The 21,324-nt window shown below is 47.7% G+C and overlaps 1 long non-coding RNA gene across 1 annotated transcript; it reads left to right on the forward strand.

The window, feature by feature from the left end:
* The first annotated feature begins 188 nt into the window (after window positions 1–188).
* LOC134165987 (uncharacterized) lies at window positions 189–2,911 on the forward strand. Its single transcript, XR_009965721.1, has 2 exons — window positions 189–337; window positions 2,373–2,911. It is a non-coding gene; the product is annotated as an uncharacterized LOC134165987 (long non-coding RNA).
* Window positions 2,912–21,324: the final 18,413 nt, after the last annotated feature.

Consider the following 21,324-nt stretch of genomic DNA (forward strand, 5'->3'; position numbering starts at 1 on the left):
AGGTGTAGCATGTTGCAGTCTGGCTTTGCCCTGCTCCAGAGACACATCCTTTAGCTGGGGTCCCCAGGAGGAGATGACAACCCCCAGAATATGCCCCCTGGTCCTTAGGGACTGAAGCTGCTTTGAAGCTGTATTGTCGTTGCAGCTGTTTGGTGTTAGCAGTTGCCATGGCACCAGTGCATCAACCAGAGGGAAAGGGAGAGCATCTGGTCCAGGCTGAACCATGCCTGTGGCTGGCTCTGGGTACGACCATCCCAGATGTGCTCCCACCACTCTGTGTCCCTTTATTCCCAGAAGGGAAAGGAGCTGGGTGATCTGGGGCAAAGTATTTGCAAAGGTGTATGTGAGTGGGGAGGTCAATCAGAGGAACTGAGGACAAAAGGGGATGCTGTGACTCTGGAGGTCCTGAGGCCGTCACCACCTTTAAGTGCTTTAATCAGATATGGGTTAAAGTCCCCGAGGAGCTGGGTCAGGTTCTCTGCCCCAAGTGATAGGGGTAAACACACCCAAAACAGAGGAACTCCTAGGTAGCAAGGACCAGCTGCATGAATGGCTGAACAGGGTTGCAAGCAGCAGATGGCTTCCCCACCGACAAACCTGTGGTGACAACAGCCCTTTCCTTCCTGCTGTACCATCAGAAAAAGGTTTTTCCTCATCTAGACCTAAAGGAAGAACACAGAGACCTGGCTGACACTTTCCTCTCCCCATAGCTTTGCAAGTGCCAGCCAAAGGAGCCATGGTGCTCGGCTGTTGATGGGGCTGTCAGGGGTTCACTGCCTTTGGGCACCCTTGAAAGCTGGGACACACAGAGACCTGCTCACAGTGCTTTGACAGTGTGGATGCTGGTGGTCCCTGTCTTGCTCCCCATGGCCAGGAGCTTGCAGCACATCTGGCACAGCTCCGTCTCCCACACTTCACACCCGGCTCTTTGGGAAACGCGTGGCTGTGAATCAGCACATCGGGGGATGAAGCAAGCCATCAGCCATCAGCTCTCTGCTTGCCTGGGGGCAGCTGGTGACAGCAGCTCCAGCAGGACGGAGGGCAGCCCCCCTCGGTTTCCTAGACCTCCACCGAGCACTCCTGGGAAGAGGCAGGAAAAGCGCTTGGGGGAGCTCTGAGGTCTGCTGCAGGCGCTGAATTCATTAAAGAGGCTTAGGGTAATGCCAAAATATACTCCTCCACCTTTTGCGTCTCCCTGCAGTGACAGTAAAGGTGGCCTCTTTCTTTTTCATTAACACCCATATCAATTCAAAGCGACTAAATAGATGTTTAAATGTTCATTAGACACTCTCTGCATCTCTCATCTGAAAGGGAGGCTTTATTTCCATGATTACAGTTTCCATCCCATTACAGAGGGAGAGAACATGGATAAATATAAAAATGTGGATTTTAATGTATTTCATACTCTCTGTTATTAAAAAAAAAATATTTTGCATTTGGTGAGATGGCGGGGGGGGGGGGAGATTAAAAGTATTGCCATGGATTTCTCGTTGGGAAAAGTGCTAATGATTTTAGTAAATCACTTTAAATAAAAATCACAATCTCCACAATTCCACTCAAATGCCATTTGGCAAAGGGGTTGATGGAGAAGCAAAATGAATATCAAAATTAGCTGTTTGTCCTAATGCAACTGGGCAAGTTGAATTTAGGGATACACACATACCCAACGATACACACAGCTCATGCAGAAGAGCGGTGTTTTGGCTCCTGGGAACAAGAACAAATGATGTTTTAGTGGGTCAAGAAAGATCTTGTTCCTCAGGATGGATGTTGAGGGTTTGTTTCACCTGTTTCCTTATTATTTTATGGCTTAACTCTCTGTGTAACTATAGTCAAAGCGCTGGTGTTTTATTCCACAGAGGCAGGATCAAACTGACTAATGCTGGTGTCCATGCAGGGCTGAAAATCCACTCTGACACATCACAAGTGATGCCCTGAGCAGAGTCTGGTTTCTTGTTCATGACTGGGAGCAGATCCCAGGGTTTCTACAGGAGCTAAAGCCTGAGGTTGTCCTAAAGCCCAGGGACTGCACCATGGCTGGAGACCAGACCCGGCTCCCAGCTCCACTGCTGTCTGCATGGCCTCCTTTGTGACACATAAGGGATACGGAGGCTGTGAATGTGGCAACGGCTGTGAGGTGCAAGCTGAGCAGTAGGGATGGAGAGTGTTGCAGTTTATCCCTGTGAAGTGTGTCATGGCATGGGAGGGCTTGTGTCTCACCCTGGCCAAGAGCTATCCAGTTGGCCAAGAATGCAAGAAGTATGTGCAGCTCCAGCAGCAATATGTGCATCCCTATCCACAGTTTTGAGCACGACATTTGTCTGCCCAAAGATAACTTTTCAGTCTCAAGGATTTTTGGTGTCTCCCTTCAGTGCTGGCTGCTGACACCATACCCTGAATCCCCACCAAAGGTGTCGCTGCACCTCTCCAGCAGAAGAAGCAGCGCAAAGATTTATGACCTCGTTTAGAACAAGGTAAACCAGTTTTTACAGGACTTCTTCAAACCATCCCAACTCTAGCTCTGCAGGGTGACATCCACATTCATATCCAGCCACCAGGTCGTGGGGGCTGCGCAGCTCATGTCCCAGTCTCTGCAGCCTTCCCACGGATGAGGCATGCTGACCTTCATTCATCCCTGGATGGGCCAGATGCTCTTCCCTGCCTCCCTGTCTGGCTGTGTGCTGCTGCTGCACTACACCCTGAGCACTGACTTCATTTCCAAGCAAATTCCAGACCTGTACCAAAGTTTTGTCAGCAGCCTTCCTGCACAACAAGATACAGGCTTATCCTGGATTTCCATTCCTGGCATTCCTCTTGCCCAGCTATTTCTGCTTGAAAAAAACCCAAACAAACAAGGGACAGCAGCAGTTTTTAGCAGATGAATCAGAGCGAGCTATATTTATCTATCTATCTATCTATATATAAAAACACCTTTTAACAAAATGGCTTTTTTTGATACTGTATTATTCATGCTCCCAAAGCTGAAAGAGTCCAGATTATACTAATAAATAACCTCACGAACTTGCCATATTAAGTGCAATGCCTAGGAAGACTGTTCTCTATCTGCTGTCTCTGGTAAACAAAGCAGGGTTTTAACTCTATGTGTGAACTGTTTCATGAACAGCTTGGCTAATTCAATGGATTTGAGAGGCTGAAGGCATGCACAAAAATGAAAACCTTGCTTTGATGAAAGAAAGGGGAGCATTTCCCAAGTAAACAAACCCAGGCCAACGGGACTAATCGCAGTGGAGGTGAGGTGGGAAGAGTGAATTACGTGTTCTCTTTGCATCCCTAGAAAGCACTGCTTAGCCACAGAACAGGCAAAAATGGCTGAAAATTATTTCAGGTGTTATCTATGGGTAAATCAGACACAAATGGGCAAAGAAGATCAGGAAAGCTTCATCTTAACAGGTGGAAAAAAATGATGGAAAATGTTCCCCCTCCACTCAAAGCTTTGCTATCCTGAAATCCAGGGAGAAGGTGAGCCAGGCTGGTGGCATCCGACACCTCCCAGAGCCTCTCAAAGGGATCTGGAAGGAGAAGCTGGCAGTCTCTACATATTCTATCTTCTCCACCCTCTAAGATGGACATGTAGAGTGAAAATAAGAAAGTCACCAGCTGTTTCTTTCAGCCAGAATAGAGAAGAAACTGGCAACCAGTTGCATTTCAGACACCCAGCCCTACTCAGCTCTTCCTCCACACCTGAAACACCAGCATGACTTTCTAGGTGCCATGCTAGAAGCAGGTCCTTGAGCAACGACTTTGCAAGGGACACACAGCAGAGCTGCAAACTCCTGTGTGTGTCTGTAGGGGAAAGATCTTCAGAGAGTTTAAAAGCGAGGGACTGAGGGGTCTATCCACTAACGTCTGGCCAGTGCTAATGCCTGGGCTCCAAGGGGAAACTTTAAGTGCCAACCTTCCTGCATGACAAGAAGTTGTGAAATACAGGCTTATCCTTTATCCAGATAAAGAAACAGAGCAAGGCAAGTAGGAAAACTTACCTGCTTCCCTGAAACACTTCTCCCATTGCAGCTAGAGATACAGAAATACAGACTCCCATAAATGCTAGTTCTCATTCCCCTACAGACACACACTGGAGTGTGTAGCTCTGCTTTCTACCCCTTGCAATGTCTTTGCTCCGGTGTTTTCTTCTCCCAGAGCAGAACTTGCTTGTACCATGGCACCTGTAAAGCTGGGCTGGTATTTCAGGTGTGGAGGAGGAGCTGAGTAGGGTTGAGCATGTGAAATGCAGCTGGGTTGCCAGGCAGGTTACAAATACTCTCTGTGACTCCTGATTAATCTGCCACAGCATCAGAAAGGTGATGCAGTGCTCTCTTCTGCATTGCAGATTGTGCTCCAGCTGTGCCCTTTCCTCACCACCTTTCTTAACCCTTACCTGCTATTTCCCAGGCACACATTCAGCTCTGCATCACACACTGAACTGCATGCCTGATCCCTACACTGTTGCCTACTTGAGTTGGATCTGGGTCTGCAACAGTGCTCTGTACTCACAAGTGGGAAACCAGTCTCTGGGACCACATCCTGGCTGTGTCTGCAACTCCACATATGCTCACATTAAAAAAGCTGATAGCAGAGAGGGGGCTGTAATGTTAGCCTGTGTTTCTTTCAAACCAGCAGATCCAGTGTCCTGAATGAAAGTGGGTAACACTCCTTTTCCTGTGTTCCAATGCGTGCAACTGGTGGATCACAGATGAGAACATCCAGCTGCTATAGGCGTATGGGTTCCAGAATGGAGGAAAGATGTGGGCACAGCCCTTCTGGACTGAAGGATGTATTGCATGATAGCACCACATTGCTCCATTTCCCCTTCAGGTGAGGCAAGATGAACCAGCTCCTCATGAACTGCAGGAGCCCTGGACTGAGTGACAGGAGCATGAAGGAGCTCTAGTCTGGCCTGAGCTCTGCTGCCTCTCAGCAGAGGCTCATTGCCTCGAGCACCCTGTGGTGCTCCAAGTCTAGCAGTAGCGCTCCTCTTGTCAGCAGCAGACAGTTGTCATTGGCAGTGGCAGCAAGACGCTTGAGTACTTTGGGATAGGATAAACTGCAGAGCAGAACTAGTGTTCAGTCAGAAATATGTATTTAACAAGCACAGAAACCTCTTTTAACCCACTGCAGCCAGAGGTGTGTTTGCAGCCCTTCTGTCTTTTTATGTCGTGATGGAAGTGCTGCATGTTGTTTTTCCAGTCTGCCTGTCCGATGCTACCAGAGAGTAATTTAGCCAGGGGAATGTTCCCTTCTAGGAGCTGAAACCCCGTGAGAAGGCTGAATTAAGACTAAAGGTGACATTCATAATGAACAGGGCATGATTTTGTTGTGCAGGCTGTCAACCACACAGAGTCCTTTGACTCTTGCACTTTACTACTATGAACATATTAGATGTCCACTCATGTTACATCAGATAGTCCACAGCTCACCAAAGCCCTTGGCTTTCAAAATGTTGATTGCATTGCATGTTCTTCTGGCTAAACCTGCTGTTCCACGGATGAAGGAGGTCTCTTATCAGTGAGGAGCTATGCAGTCAGTTCTTGTCCTTCATTTTCAGGTTATAGCTTTTCCTAGTGAAGCCAACTTGAGTGTTCTTCACTGCAGTTGGAGTCCACATCTTGTTCTGTACCATCAAGCACAGAGAGCTTCCTATTTCCTTCTTCACTGAAGCACCCTTTGCTGGTTTTGATGGATAGAGCGCTCTATAGATTAGTGTAAAAATGACCTTACATGTTTTATTTCTTTTATCAGAGAACAGAAAAGGCTAAGCCACATCCACTAGGTCCATGCGTATTTAGACAAGTCAGGAAGAGCAGGTGAGAGATGGAGCAGCAGCCCCCCCTGCTCATGGTGATGCTGAGCTTCAGTGAAACTGCATACACACCTTTTGTCCAGAATGGGATCCTGCTGAAGGTGACCATGGGACCTGACCAGATTGAGAGCACAGACACTGATATTTCTGTCTCAAAACCAGTTCTAACTGTGGAGTTATGCCGCAAGGAATAACCCTTTCCAAGGAAATGAAGCCTGATGCTGGCACTCAGAGATTGTAGGCCTATAGTCCCCATCCTAGACTATGCCTGTCTGCACTTCTACTCTATGCAACTATTGCCTCCTCATGTCAATGAAGCAGAAGTCTCCCCTTTAGACAGCTGAATGCACTCTGCTCTTCTGTGCATCTCAGCCTATTCCTGGTCCTGCTTTCCCATACCCAGGGCATGCTGCACACTGACTTTCCAGCCTTAGATTTGTTTTGCTGTCGTGTTTTGCCTGTGCCAGCCTCTAGGCAGAGAGCAGACAAGCAGCCCTTCATCCACCGCTGCTGATGATTTATAACACTGTCAACAGCTCTAGGGCTTCCAGTCACCTACGGGTTAATGGCTGCTACCAGAAGACTTTGCAGGTTTAGGCTTTCTTTAACAAGTGTCCAACATGCACTTGAAATATAACTGGCTTTGTTTGATTATTCTTTTGTTCAGCTCGGTCCAAGGTCAAAGCCAAGAACAACACAGAGGAGCAATAGTAAAACACACAAAAGCCTTGTGCAAACTTCACTGCAGGGCTCCAAAGAACGAGCATATTTTTATCCTCCCCATGGCTTTCAGCAGGAAGCTGGGAACAGCATCTCTGTATCACAGACAGGGAAGCTGAGGCACACAGCAGCTGAGCACCAGAGCCCAAAGTTATTAGAAACAGACTGGGTACTCGTTGGTTTCAGTTGACTTTAATTCACAGAAAGCTGGGTAATACCCAGTTCATTCGCTATAAACAAGCTTTTTTTAAACCAAAACCAAGGCTGTTTCTTTAATGAAGGGAAGAAGCAGAACTAGGATGGAAGGAAACATGGCAGTGGAGGTGAGCTGCCAAGCCTGTGCTAGTAGGAAAGGGGAAACAGAGAAATCTCATATCTGAGACCCCAGCATTAATTCATATGTTGATGAATGCCATAAATTAGATTGCAATCAACCTGCATTCTCCAGGGACCTATTCCATGTAACGAGGCAGAACTGTGTCTGTTCTGAATCCAGAGAACTTCTGGAGACTCCGAGCACGGTTCCTTCCTTCCCCACCCTTAATAAATAAATAACATTGGAAAAGAGGAAGGTATTAAGCTGTGAATGGATTTTAATTGAAGCAACAGTAAATTCATTTCATAATCTTTAATTAGCAGGCATGCTTGCCGGAAATGTAATAAAGAGGAAACTTGCTCCTTAGCTTGGAAGTCACTGGAAGGTCCCAGCGATGAGGCTGAGAAGGAGCTGTGGTCTCTGCAGTCTTCTAAATAACACATGAAGGCCCAGGATGAAGGCACTTGCCTCTTGGGGTGAAGCAGACAGAACAGGCAAAGGGTCTCTCAGCAGGTTCAGATACTGGCTCCAGGTACAAACCTCAGTCCAGCTTCTGGCTGCGGCTGAGAATCAAGCAGGAATAAAATGACTGAAGTCAGATGGTGTCTGGGCTCCATAGTCTGAGTCTGTGGCTCTGTCTGCCCTTCACAAACACACACAGCCGCTCTCCAGCTCCTGACCTTGGCTTGAACCTCACTGCTTTCTGCAGGCAACGTCCCCTGCCCTTCTGTTTTAGTGTCTCCTGGGATGCTACAGTTCTCTCCCACCTCCTGTTCCCCAGGAACCCTGGCCCAAGGTTCATCCCCCGGTACAACTGGCTTACTGAAGGTGAGCTGGGGGGTTTATCAGCACAGCAAAGACAGTGGGCAACTGTTGAAACTACTCTTCCTCCTCCAATATGTTCTCTACCGCAGGATGCTTTCTCACCTCAGGGAACTTTCAAAGCCCATCACTGTGGAGACAGGACAGGTCACAAGGGATCCTGAGCAAATTCTGGGAGGAAATGATGAGTACTTGAACTGGAGACACCCAGAGGTCCCTTCCAGCCAATGTGCCTATGAGTCTCTGAAGTTAAATTAGCCTGTCTGGAGCTCCCAGTGAAAGAAATGGCTATGAGTCATGCGTGGTGATTAAGGACAGCTTTAGGTGCAGACACTCAGAATAAAATCCTAGTGCTTGCTTCTCTGCTTGTCTTCTCTCTGTTTGTGCTCCACTTCTTGCCTGCATATGCTGGGTTGAAAGCAAGATTCCTTTCATCTCAGTTCCTAGCGGAGCTAGAGTTGTCCCAGCAAAGGGAATGTGAGCTGGTTCTACTCCTGAAGTCTGCTGACATGTTGCTAAAAAACCCCAATTACTAGGAGAGAAGGGAAAGGAAAGACATTCTGCCCTTCCATGGTGAAAACTGTGCGGGGTGTAATTGAGAGAATAAATCTACCTTGGCACATAACTGGGAAGAATTTAGCTTGAACGTGAATCCCATGTTGGGTTTGTTAAGCAAGTCATGAGAAAACAAGTCCTTCTCTGGTAATCTGAAAGCACTTTGCAAGGAAGCCGTGGGAAGAGTGTTCCCTGTGCCCTATAATCTAACATGGTTCTTCAGAGTTGGTGCCAACTATGCATAACACATCTCCCTTGGCCCAGTTTCTCCTTGATAAGAAGAGACTGACACTGAATTGCTGACTGTGTAATACCTGAGGTGTGTGTGGTTGGGGAGGGGATAGATTTCAGTACCCCATGCCAGCCTCGGGCCACTGGAGTGTGAGCACAGGGAGGTACCCCAAAGCTGGGGACTCCAGCAGGGACTCACTTGTGGGTTGCTGTCTGCAGGGTGATCTTGGTTTGGGGTAGCCTTGGAGCACCCCTCATGAGACCCAGGAATGGGGTGCTATGGGGATGGATAGGTCCATCCTCCCTCATTCCTGTATACAAGGGGAGTGAAGCAAAGCTGTAAAGAAGTGCCTTTCTGGATGCAGCAGGGAGCTCCTGTTTTCTTCCCCCTTCATTAAATACCGTGTTTTCCTCTAATGAAGGGGCCATCCAGAGCAATAATGAAACTCTTCTCACATCTCAGTGTTTCAAATGCCACTTTCCCTCCCTGTGCCGAGATGAACCCAGGCTTCGGCAGCTTTGAGGGTGGGTGCCTCGCTGCCTCCTCGCTGTTTCTCTAGCAATATAAAACCAAAATTAGTTCCCCACCAAGAACTGCAAAGCACCCATGCAGGGGGCTGCTTCATTCATCCCTTCTCCCCCTACATCAATAATGCCTTAATCTCCTTCCCGCTGGGTTCTGCCACATGCTATCTTCCTGGAGAAAGGCAGCACGGAGCTCCTGCAGAGCTTTAGTACTGCCTATTCCCCACACAGGCTGCCTTGTCAACGTCCGCGTTGCCCATCAGGGAGTCACCATTGGGATTCAGATAAATCTGACTGGTCTCTGCTTTGCCTTAGGTCTGGTGTTTCTATGGGGTATATCCTCACTGGGGTATAGCATCCCTAGGTACCTGGATATCCTACATATCCCACCATATCCAACATCCATGGTGCCAACAAGTGTTCCCTCTTCATGTTAGAGGTCATTAGGTAGAAAGTCCCCTCAAAGCTATGAGCATCCTCACTCCTGTTAAAGGTCCAGCAGCTAATGCTTGCCTCCTGCATCCAGAGAGTCTGGGAGCTGCAGACAGGCGATGCCCTGTGAAGCAATGTGACCACCCAGAACGTGCTTCAGGAGGCAAATGTGCCATGGATCCCATCAGCTCTGGGCATCTGCCCCTCGGATCTTCTTGACTTTGCTCAGGATGGGGCAGCCTCTGTGGTGTGAGGATGGGTAGGGGTGGCAGCAGCTCCAGGAGTGACTGTGCAAACACAGCGGATGGCCTGTAAGTGTGTCCTCATCTATCATCAACGTGAAGTTCAATTACAGCCTATTGGGGGTTTCTCGATTTGCCAGTTAATTAATAAAATCTGCATCGCAGATGAGTTCTATTTACATAAGAGCTGAAGGAGGCAAGTCTTCATCTTATTTAACAGCAGGGAATATTCAGATGTCAGATTAACTCATTGCTTTCAGTGCCAAATTGATGTTTACTTGGCTATGTTTTAAAGATACTCTGAATCTCCACTTTCCTGTTGTGAAAGAGGCAGTAATGGGATCTTTGCTTTCTTGAGCCCTGGTTCTTTTATTGGAACAACTTCCAATAAGTTGCAAAATAGGTTCTGTGTGAAGGTAGGGCTCCCTGGCTAGAACAAGAAGCGCTTAAAGGAGTAGTGACAGAGATGTATCATATCATGGGCAGTGCAGAGCTGGATAGGAAGGACTGCTACCCTTCCCTCATAACTGGGTGTTTCTGAAAGCAAACAGGCATAGATTTAATACAGACACAAGCAAGTTCTTGTGTTGCCCACCCTGTTGCCCCAGGACGCTATGGAGACTGACATGAGATTATGAGGAATTTGACAGCGTTGGCGGATGTTAAATGCTATGAGCAGGGTATGGCCTTTAGCTGGTGAAGACCCTTGGACCACACATCACCCAAATAAGAAGACTGGGTAAGGGACACTTCGTATGTGCATGTTTCCCTGGACTTGTATGCAGCCACTGAACAAGAAGGGTGGGCCACTGGTCTAAACCCATAAAGCCATTCCAATTTAGCTGCTAATTTGGAGAAGAGGCAATATAGGTCCCCTTTGCTTCTATAGTTGAAGGGATTCAAGCAGATATGTCTGAGAAGGCTGGTACATAGGGAAGCCTTGAGTCCTGATGGGTTTTTATTTGCCTTTGAAGTAGTCACGAGCAACATTTTAAGGTGAAGATCCTGCCATAAAGAGTAGAATAACACAAGAGAGTGCCTCCCTTTGGATATAATTCACATCTGACCTTTTTCTGTTAGTTTCTTAGCATTGTCCTTGTCTGATAAGCTTCTTGGAGGACTGAAGAATTAAGAGGCTGTGGAGGTGCCAAAAGAAATTAGGCAATATGATTGGGAAGGAAACCTGGGAAATGAACCTTGCTTTTTAATCAACGCACCAAGCAAAGCAGGGCTAATCAGCACTAATCAAGCAGAGCACCGTTGTTAGATGGAGGCCCTGATTTAGGGGGCTCTACTAATGACCCAGCAGAAGCAGGAGATTTTTGCCAGCTAGAATTCCCTTGCCCAAGACAGTGATTGATTTGCTGAACATGTATTGATCTGCTTTCCCAACTGCACAGCAGCCCCAGAGCTGCAATCATTTCTCCTTTTTGCAACACAAGAGCTGGGTGGCCTCCATGGGAAGTGAATCTCAAGGCAGCAAAACACAAGCCAGGCAATAAAACAGCATCCAGCAGGAGCGAGGCATTCTTGTTCTCATTATCCAGCCAGCATGTGGGTGTGCATGGCTCTGCCCTATCAGTAGATGTCATCTTGTAGGCAGAAAAGCTGTGAGAGCAGGAATTCCCTTGGAAAGCAGCCACCACCCCAGAGAGATGCTCAGAAAGCTCTTCAGGTGGAATGGGGGAGGCCGAACATAGGGATGCCACAGTGCACCCCTAAGCCCAAGCTGGATACCTGCACCCTGAGCTACGTTAAATGGTGTGGACAGAAAGGAATGGGGTGTGTGGGTTTGCTTTTAGCCCACAGGGTGGAGATTGTCCCAGAGGGGCCGAGTTGGCAATGTCTACACTAGAGAGCCAGGTCACTGACCCAATGGACCCGTTGGTCCATCTGCTGTCATTATTATCATGGTCCGTCGCACTGCTTTGGTCCATGCCAGTTAACAGCCTTCTGGTCAGTGACTGAGCATAACTACAAGGACAGACAGGCCAGAACCTGTTCCCATAGGGCAATATGGATGTAGCCACACAGTTCTGAGGAGAAAAGCTTTGGGCTAGGCCCTCAGATGTGCTGTACCGTGGCCACTTGCCAGTGACCAAAATCAGGCCTGTTTTATTTGGGTAGCTAGAGCTATTATGGGCTACTATGCTGGATACTGTCTTTGTACATAGTGGGAACCACTCCCAGATGAAACACAGGTGGAATAGGAAGGACAGGTAGAGAAACTGAGGCAGAAGCCAGTCAAAGGAGCTGTGTGGGATCAATGGCAGAGGTATGAGCTCAGTTTTCCCAGGACATGTCAGGTCCCTCTTCACACCTAACAGGAACGTCCAAGAGGGGATTCCACTTTCAGTGCTGCCTCTGCCACACTGACAACTGGTAATTCTTTATAAGTAATTGCTGTCCATGCCATTAAGCCTGGGCGTGTGGGTGATAACCTGGAGGCTGAGCGCAATGGGGAGGCGGAGACGTGCTCTGCTTTCCAGATGAGGCAGCTATGTTTTTTAGAGTCCTTGTTCTGTTCCATTAGCCAAATCCTCCCCCTGCCTTGCCATCCCTGATGTTTGAAGTGTCAGGCATGAAAGCAAAGGGAAGTCAATCAGACGTGTGGAGGCCTATTGGAGATAATTGCCAGGCTGCCTCCCAGAGAGTTCTCCCTGCTCAGCAGGGTCAGCTGGGGAGGGGAACATCATAAAAGTGATGCCACCAACTCCTCTGTGATCTTTTCCTCCTCCTGAGCAGAAATAGGCAGAGAAACAGCATCTGAGGAAGCCAAAAAACAGCTGGTCTTGTGGGAGTGGGGCAGATGGGCCCATTGCCTGCCAGAGAGGAAGGGAGGGCTGTGTGGGCAGTGCAGGCTGCTGTGAACGTGCTCGGGAGGCTGTGGTGAGGAAGTGATGGAGGACTCAAATCAGGCTCTTCACAGTGGAGCATAGTGGGAGAATGAGCAGCAATGGATGTCATCCAGAGCAAGAGAGGTTCAGACTGGTTATATATATATCTATATAGATACAGAGATGATAGATCTAGATATATGGATAGATCTAGATACAGATGATACAGATATAGATATAGATATAGATATAGATATAGATATAGATATAGATATAGATATAGATATAGATATAGATATAGATATCTCCTCCTTCTATGGCACAAGTTCTCAGTACCTGAGGGGACAGAGGGAAAGAGGAGGTAGAGAGATGGAAGCTGTAGACCAAAGAAAGCCCTTCCAGAATTAGGGAGTGGTAAGTACCGAGATGCCTTAGTGTGGAAAAGGGAGTTTATCCATCATTGGAAGTCTCTAGGAACAGATCAAACGCATGTGGATTGAGACCAGTGGGCAGACTTAATGTGAGCTTGTGTGCCTTCATGTGTGAGCCTGAGGCTCTGAGGTGACATTCCTGCTCTCCAGTACTGAGCTGGACCATTTTGAGGATGAGGAGGGCTGCTCCAATGCCCTTCACCTCCAGGACTCTGTGGACCTTGGGAGTACCATGCCTTTCTCAACCTCCCATGAACCCCTTTTAAGGTCTGCTGCCACCCTCACATGCTCTGCCCCCTCCAAGTTGGCACCGTGCTTTCTAGCAGCATCCCCAATGCTTTATAGGAATCTCCTTTCTAGAACCTGTCCTGGGTGCTTCCTAGGAGTTGCTCTCATTTCTTTCCAGGAATTTCCTTGTTGTGTTCTAGGAGTGTTCCAGGACATTTTTCCAGGAATTCCCAGTGTTGAATTCTTTGAGTTTTGTAGGATGCTTTCTAGGAGTTCCCGCTTTGCTTCCTCTGAATGTTCCATGATGATTTCCAGGAATAAATCCCACATTTTCTCAGAATTTTTGAGCTTTCTAGGAAAATTCATGTTGCTTTCTGGGAATTTCTCAGGTTGCTTTCTCGGAATTTGCCTCTAGCCTTCTAGGATTGTTCTCAGGTGCCTTTGAGGAATTTCACGTGTTGATTTCTAGAAATGTCCCTAGGCATTTTCCCAGGAATCTTCCTCTTGTTTTCTAGGAATTTCCCAGGATGTTTTCCAGAAATCTTCTCTTTCCCATAATTTCTGCTTTGCTTTTTTTTGAATTTTCCCAGGATGTTTCCTAGGAATTTCTCAGACTTTTTTCCATGGAATATCTCAGTATGATTTTAGGAATCCTCATATTACTTTCTAGGACTTTTAAAGTTTCTTCCTTGGAATTTCCACATTGCTTGTGGAAATATCCCTTTTTCTTTCCAGGAATGCCCCATGTTGCTTTCAAGCCATTTCTCATGTTGCTTTCTAGGAATGTCCTCAAGAGCTTACCAGGAACTTTGCAAAGGTTTTCTCACAATCTTCTAGGATTCTTTGTTGGAAGAATTATTTGCTTTCTAGAAATTTTATATCATTTCCCAGGATTTTGACAGATTCTTTCCAGGAATCCTAGAAACCACTTTTTGTTGTTCTACTAGACCCCTTTTCCCTTCATGCAAGTCTCTTTGAGGCTGTTTTCCCAGTACTGGCATGGGGAAGTGGTTGAGGCTGCTCCATGGAGGCATCTTTCCTTTCTTTTCCTCTACTGACTCATGTGGAAGTGTGCTTGTTACAGCAGCCCTGGGACCACTTCCTTGCTGTGTTCTCATCACCACCTCTGTGGAAACCTCATGCAGGTTTCTTTCTGCCACTGCTGCCTCTGAGGCTCTCTAATTCCCTTCTTGAGTGAACACCAATCTGCTGCTTGCTCAGGGGTCTGACCAAGCCTTGAGCCACTTGAAATAACTCCGGTGTCAAAGCACCATTTGCTGAAAGGGTGCTTATGCCTCCGAGCTGATGTTGTGAAGAGCAGCAATGTCTTCTGCTCTTCCATAGCAATAAGAACAGTGTTGAGGAGGTTTCTCTTCTGTCACACGAAGCAGAGGTGGTTGCTCATCACTCCAGTTGTGTGCAAGCTGCCCAGGAAGAGTGATCATAAAGCACGCTGGAGAAGGCACCTGGATCAGCAGTGTGAATCATGGAAACCACCACGCTCCTGCACAATACAGTCCCATTAATCTCCTAAGCAGATAATGAAGTTTGTATGGAGTGCCTGGAAATGAAAGACTGGATGGAGATTTTAAGCCTTTAGTGCTATGAAAGGCAACAGCAAAAACCAGTGAGGGATCCAGGACTGGTCCTATAGTTTCAAACCTTTGACTTGGTGATGATTTACTGAGTGACCTTGGGTGCGACCCTGGCCTCCCATCAGCTGTGGGCCATGACTGCAATAACGAGGGCAGCTGTGCCTTTCTCCCTCCTTGTCTCTGTGTCAGAAGTGTAGCAGATCTATAGAAGCTGAAAGCTTTTATGGGTAAAAAAAGAACAGCTTTGACAAATATCTCTGCTGTAAAAGAGCCCTCAGCTTCTTGAAAAGCCCCGCTTTGACAACCAGAGTTTGAGTTTCCTAATTTGAAACACCCTTGCTCTGCAATTTGAGGTGATTATTAACAGCATGCTCAGAAGCTTCTGAAACAAAACATTTTAATTAGGCCAAACCAGGTGGTTTTATTTCAGTTTAATTTTTAATTCGCAGAAGCTTGAGATTTTGATCTTTCATCCTCAGCTGAAACAGGAGAGGAAAAAAGCAATCTCCAGAAGCTTTGCGAAGTAAACCCTTACCCGCACTGCTCTCAGCGCTAGCACTTGGAATAACAGCTCACGTCTTTCATGTCTTTGCCTGTTGGTGGGCTCAGTAAACCTCCCTCTCCTCCAGGTAAATAAGAATTGCAACCCTCAGCCGGGTGTTGCCTTGCAAGCAAATACGCTCAGCTGTGAGCTGGGGAGGCTGAGGCATGAGCACGCATCTCTTTCAGCTGCTCCTGTTGGCAGGTGACATCTCCCAGTGCAGAAGGCAGGTTTGTGGCACTAACAGTTTTCCATGCAAGGTTCCTAACCTGGATTTCTGCAGTTATTGGTGGCTGTAGTAGTTTCTCTGTGGGGAAAAAAGATGACAGACTCGGTTACCTCTTCTGCCTGAACGTGCGTGTCAAGCTTTCTGCGATGCTCATGCATGAGAGTGCTGAGTCCCAGAGCCCTTCCTCTGAAGCAGGACCAGATGACCTTTCGCTGTACTCATCCAAGTGTGCTCAGTGCAGCTCTCAAGGCAAGCATGGCAGATGTAAATATGCAGCTCATTTGAATGCTGAGCCTTCTTTGATGAAGGAAAGCACTCAGGCATGTTAAGGGGCACCTATTTGCTTTCTTCAGCCCCCACTGAACTTTCCAATTAGCTAGAGAGTGTGTGATGGAAGGGCCTTCTGTCAAAGCAATCACACAAGCTCTGCGCTGCCCCGCATGCATCTGCTATGGGGTGGTAAGAGAAGCAGCTCTTTACATGGAGGCAAACTGCCTAGTACTCTGGAGAGAAAGCCTATGAGCCCCAGCATCCTGATAGACACTTGTCTAATGGAAGTCTAGTCTGTAGAGCAGGGCCTGGTACAGGAGATGGCTTGTGCTGGAGTGTTAAGGGAGACAGGTAACTGCAGCAGGGGACTGTAGTTCATTGAGATACTCTTCTTAGCAGTGCAGTGGGATGTTCACTGGGAAAGATCAGGTGGGACCATTCCTTGAGCTGGTGAGATTCCATGTGGTATTCAAGGAGGAGATTCAAAATAAGACTTTGGCTTACTATTAGGCACAATGGGCGGTGTAGCAGGTTTGTCAACATGCCAGACTTCTGCTAAGATCACCCAGAATCTACTTAACATAATTTGGCATTTCATAACTCTTAAAATTCTCTCCTATGGTTCTCTTAATGACATGCAAAAACACAGACTTTGCAAGGAAGAAATGAAAAACCCAGCGAGCTAACAACCTTTTAATAAAAATTAGACACGAGGCTTTGTGGCAGAGGGAGGCATTCGTTTCCCAACTTAATATGGAAATAAAGGGCAATCAATCACAGCCAATCACTCCCACAGTGCGGAGTAAGAAAAGATGGGGCTGACGGTGTGGGGGAAGACACAACAGAAAGAGGCACTCTAAATGTTTAATTTTCATGTTTTCCCCCGGTAGCACTTTCTGCCTTTCCTTTTCCAAGAGCCAGAAATCTGACACTTGCCAGTGGATGTGCTGTGGGGGGCTCTGGTGGGCATGTGAGCCTGCAGCATGTGAGTCAGGAGCTCACAGTGGGAGACCTGGGAGTAGGACCCTGCCACAGTAGAAACCAGCAGTCGTTGAGGGTCTGATTCTTCAGCTGAAACCAAACTGCCCCAGCCCTAGGAGCCCTGAGCCCTGCTCTGAGCAGGGATTTCTCCTAGAAGCAGAGATTTGTATTTCATCAGTTGCCTTCAGACATGTTCAAACTTTTGGGATCCCTCTGTGTGGGAACAACTCATGGCTCATGATCACGTTTTCAAGCTCTCATGTCCCCAGTGGGAAGACTCTGGGTGTCCCAGAGAGAAGTTTCCAAACCAAGTGATAGACTCCAGCAATGCCTATGCCAGTACGATTGTGCTCTTGAATATCTCCATGCTCAGGGGAGCTTTGTAGCCCAGCCAAGGCACAGAGGTGACAGTGCTTAGCAGAAGCTTGACATCAGATTCAGTAATGGGATTATCTGGGGATAAAGAGGAAGAAGGAAGGTGGGTGGGAAAGGTGAACATCAGGGCAAGGATGAAGGGGGAGAGGAAAGGATGTGTGCTGTCCAAGTGGAACCTGTCCCCAGAGACTGGCTTTACCTCAAGACAGGGCACCGATCCTGCTCTCACTTAGCTTCCCAGGGTTGATGTGGATCTAAACCACAGGTTTCCTCCCTGTGAAGTGGGCTGGTATCAGGGAAATGCTTTTCAACAGGGCCAAAGAAGTACGTGATGCTCTAAGTTTGTCTCCTAGAGGCTGTGAGATACACCCAAGGTGTTAGGAGGATACAGTCCCATGGTCGCTTTTCCTCTCTGCCACTGACAGCCCCTGTGACCTCTGGAAACTCATTTTCCCTTTTACATGCCTTTATTTCCCTGGTCTGAAAAAGAGTGCTGATTATTCCACTTCCCTCTGCTTTCCTGCCTGGTTTTCACCAGTTTTCAAGAGGGCCTTCTTGGTAGAGGAAATAAAGACAACTTTTTGACTGTATAACAGTAGCAGAGCAAACTTTATCTATGCAAGGAGGTCAGGAGGGGGACCACAGGCAGACTGAGCAGAAGCAGGTCAGAATTTCAAGCTGTGAATGGCCCTGGAATATTGTTTCCCCCCCCCTGTTTCTTAATCCTGGATATTAGTTCTTCTTCCTGACACAGACCATTATTTCCAGAAATCAGAGTCATTTGATAAGGAATAAAATAGCTTCATCAGACAGGGAAATTCTCCCGAGATAACAACCAACAGCACAGAAACCAGCAAAACCAACTTGTCAGGTTCAAGCAGGATGAGAGTCATAGGGATCTGGCTCAGAGTCACTTCAGAGGACTTGCTGCTGTGCTTCATGCCTGGATGCCCAGCTCACATCCAACTTCAAAACCTCCTGCTGCTGCCTGCTAACATCATTGCTTCTGCAGCTTGCGTGAAGTCCGGTGCATCAGCTCTGAGCATGAGAAGATCTTTGTGCTGGGGATGCTGTTAACTGATGATTTCTAAGGGGATGGATGCGGGTGGGCTTGTTTCCATTTTGACTTTGTTGACAGCAGACAGATGGTGAGTGAATAGCAACTGGTTGTTGACTGTGTCTGTTGTGGAAATATTTAGCTCAGTTGTCCAGGAAGCTTCAGCTGCAGAGCTGATCTCTGCCTTCATTTACACACAAGCAGCCGTTTGGGTCATGTGGGTGAGCAGGATTCAGTGACAACCCGAACCAAGCTGGACCCAGTTTGATCAGTAATATGGGTAAGAGAGCTACGTTTGTCGCTTGAAAATTCATTGCGCTTGGTATGAACTCTGGGTTAGGGTTCAGAGATCTACAAAGCCTACAGCTCCAGGGACACTGGGGCTGCAAAAGGCATGCCAAGGGGACCAGTTGGATTTGATGATCTTAAAGGTCTTTTCCAACCTAGCTGATGATTCTATGATCATGTTCAGGCTTTGCTTTATGCTCACGATGAAGGACAGAGACTATCTCCCAGCAGTTCCTGGGAGGTATGGCCTGGTTAATGGGAAAGCTGACCTACACGTTGGTTCACCCAGTAGAGGAGCTGTGGTGAAAGAATTAAGCAGTAGAGGACTTTCACTGATTTGATGTCAGGATGACTGGGCTCAGGAAATCTTATGGGGTTGTGTAAATAGGCAAGAAAATCAACCCCACCACAGAAATGGGTCTTTCATGCCTGACCATCACTGTGCTACTGAGGTCTTGTGCTTCCACTCTTTTCCAGTTGGACTGCACAGTCTTGCTGGTGCAATTCAGCCATGTGATGCTAATGCAGCAGGTACCCCCTGGCTCTCACACTCATGCAATGCAAAATACCATCATCTTTTACCTGAAAGGAGGTTATAGCAAGATGGGTGTTGGTCTCTTCTCCCAAGTAACAAGTAACAGGACAAGAGGAAATGGCCTCAAGTTTTTTGGCCTTGATGACCTTAAAGGTCTCTTCCAGCCTAATTGATTTTATAAGTTGTGCCAGGGGAGGTTTAGATTGGATATTAGGAAAAATTTCTTCACCAAAAGGGCTGTCAAGCACTGGAACAGGCTGCCCTGGGTGGTGGTTGAGTCACCATCCCTGAAGGTATTTAAAAGACACACAGATGGGGCACTTGAGGAGATTTAGTGGTGAACTTGGCAGTGCTATGTTATGGACCTGATGATCTTAAAGGTCTTTTCCAACCTAAATGATTCTATGACTGGGTTATGTCAGAGGGGCAGTACCTCCAGTGATTTCTGGAGGGATGCAAACCCCAGTAGCACCCTCACTCATCTGAAGTGCAGAAGAAGGGAAAAGTGTTCAGTGCACGAGCAGATACGGCCACAGCAATCGCACCACCACGAACACGGCTGTAGGGAGATGGGCACTGAGAAGCAGTGTCTGGAGGCAGCACCATGGGGGGGAAGCAGAGATGTTAATTATGGCTGCACAGGAATGGGCTGCCGGCAGGAGCCTGGTTATGCAGGGACAGATGGTGGCAGAGATGCAAATCCAGGATGCAGGGAGCGCTGCCAGGCCCTAGAGATGGTTAGTCACTTTGTAGGTGGAAGTATGGAGCTAGTGGGACAGCAGTGCACAGCCCTGGGATGGAGGGAGTGGAAAAGCATGCAGTGTGTGCCCCTGAGCATGAGGGGACCATGTAGGATGGCTGAAATGCTGGATGGGCAGGAACTCCACAGCCTCCTGCTTGGAATAGGGCTGCTACTGCTGGAGCAGGGCAGCCAGCCTCCCCCTGCCTGGGGAAGGGGAGGCCCAGGTAAATGAAGGACTAGAGAGTGGAGGTCCAGTGGGACTGAGACCAAAGGAGTGAGAGGCTCAGAGAACAGCGAATCCATGTCTGTACTGCCAGAGAGTGGGAGGTCAATGGAGTGGAAGGGTGGAGGTCAGTTCTCCTACTACCCAATAAATATATGGATGGAAAATGAACGTGAAAGGGAATAATTTGATTCCAATGAGCCTGCTTGCAGTCTCAGAAATAAACCTTCTGCTTTCATCCCACTGCTAACTCAGCGTGTGTCTGCACAACAAGGAAGACTGCAGGGTATTTCAGTTATTTGTCCTTATTTTCTGGTTTGGTTTGGGCTTTTTTTTCTTCAGAAAATGTTTATTTTTCCTTCCCTGTGGCTCAAAAACCCTCCAAAAAAGTGCATTTTGGGAATACAGCCTTGGGGTGTTTCCAGACCCGCGTTAGTTCCCTGCACCATGAAACCAAGGCAGAAGAGGTCCCTTCCGTGGAGGAGGCTGGTCTGTCCCTGCTTCCCACAGCAACGAGGTGCTGGGGTGTCAGACCTGCTGTGAGTGCTGTCCAGCAGCCCTGCTGTCCCTGCAGCAAGCTGGGGGCTAGAAGAGGCTGAAATCTGCAGCACTGCATTAATGCTGCTCCCTGCAATGGGCAGACAGGAGTACATCCTTGTACTGTTACTCTTTCAGGTGCTATTTTCTGTCTCTTTTTTCCCTTAGTGTCTCAAAGGACAAGCGATTAAACTGCAGGGGGGCAGAATTCCCCTGTAGTACCCACGTTCCCAACTGGTTTTCTAAACACGTAACAAGGTGCCACAGCATTGGTATGGATCTAGTTGGCCTTTCAAGTCGTACAGCATACATTAAATGCCAAGCTGCCAGAAAAAACACACAGAACTTGATTTTTCTCAACTCTATTACATGGGTTTCCTGATGGATGATGATGAAAAGGGTGCTTACCGGAGCAAGGACAGCCAGGAACGTAGAGAGGCTTGGATGAAGCATAATTAGTATTTGTCTCCCAGTGAAACCTAGTTTGGAGGGATCATTAAGCAAAGAAGTGGAGGGTGACATGGGTTTTGCATGGCTCCTCATGGTCATTTGAAGATGGTGAGGCACTCACCAACCACAGGGAAGGTTCCACGCTGCTTTTGATTTAGTTGTGCGGACCTTCTGGGTGTAAACTCAACCTAAGCTCAACCACTGTTGTATGACTGTGAATGGTTCCTGGAGGTGCAGTTAACAGCAGAAACTTCTACACAGGCAGTGAATTTACATACCAGAGAAGCTTCTGAAGGTCTGCACTTAAAGGCCACCCCATCATAGTGCTGAGAGATTTGGTCTGG

This window comes from Pezoporus occidentalis, unplaced genomic scaffold (genome assembly GCF_034315485.1).
Source record: "Pezoporus occidentalis ecotype Australia unplaced genomic scaffold, CSIRO_AGI_Poc_V1 ctg25, whole genome shotgun sequence".
Taxonomy (NCBI): Eukaryota; Metazoa; Chordata; class Aves; order Psittaciformes; family Psittacidae; genus Pezoporus; species Pezoporus occidentalis.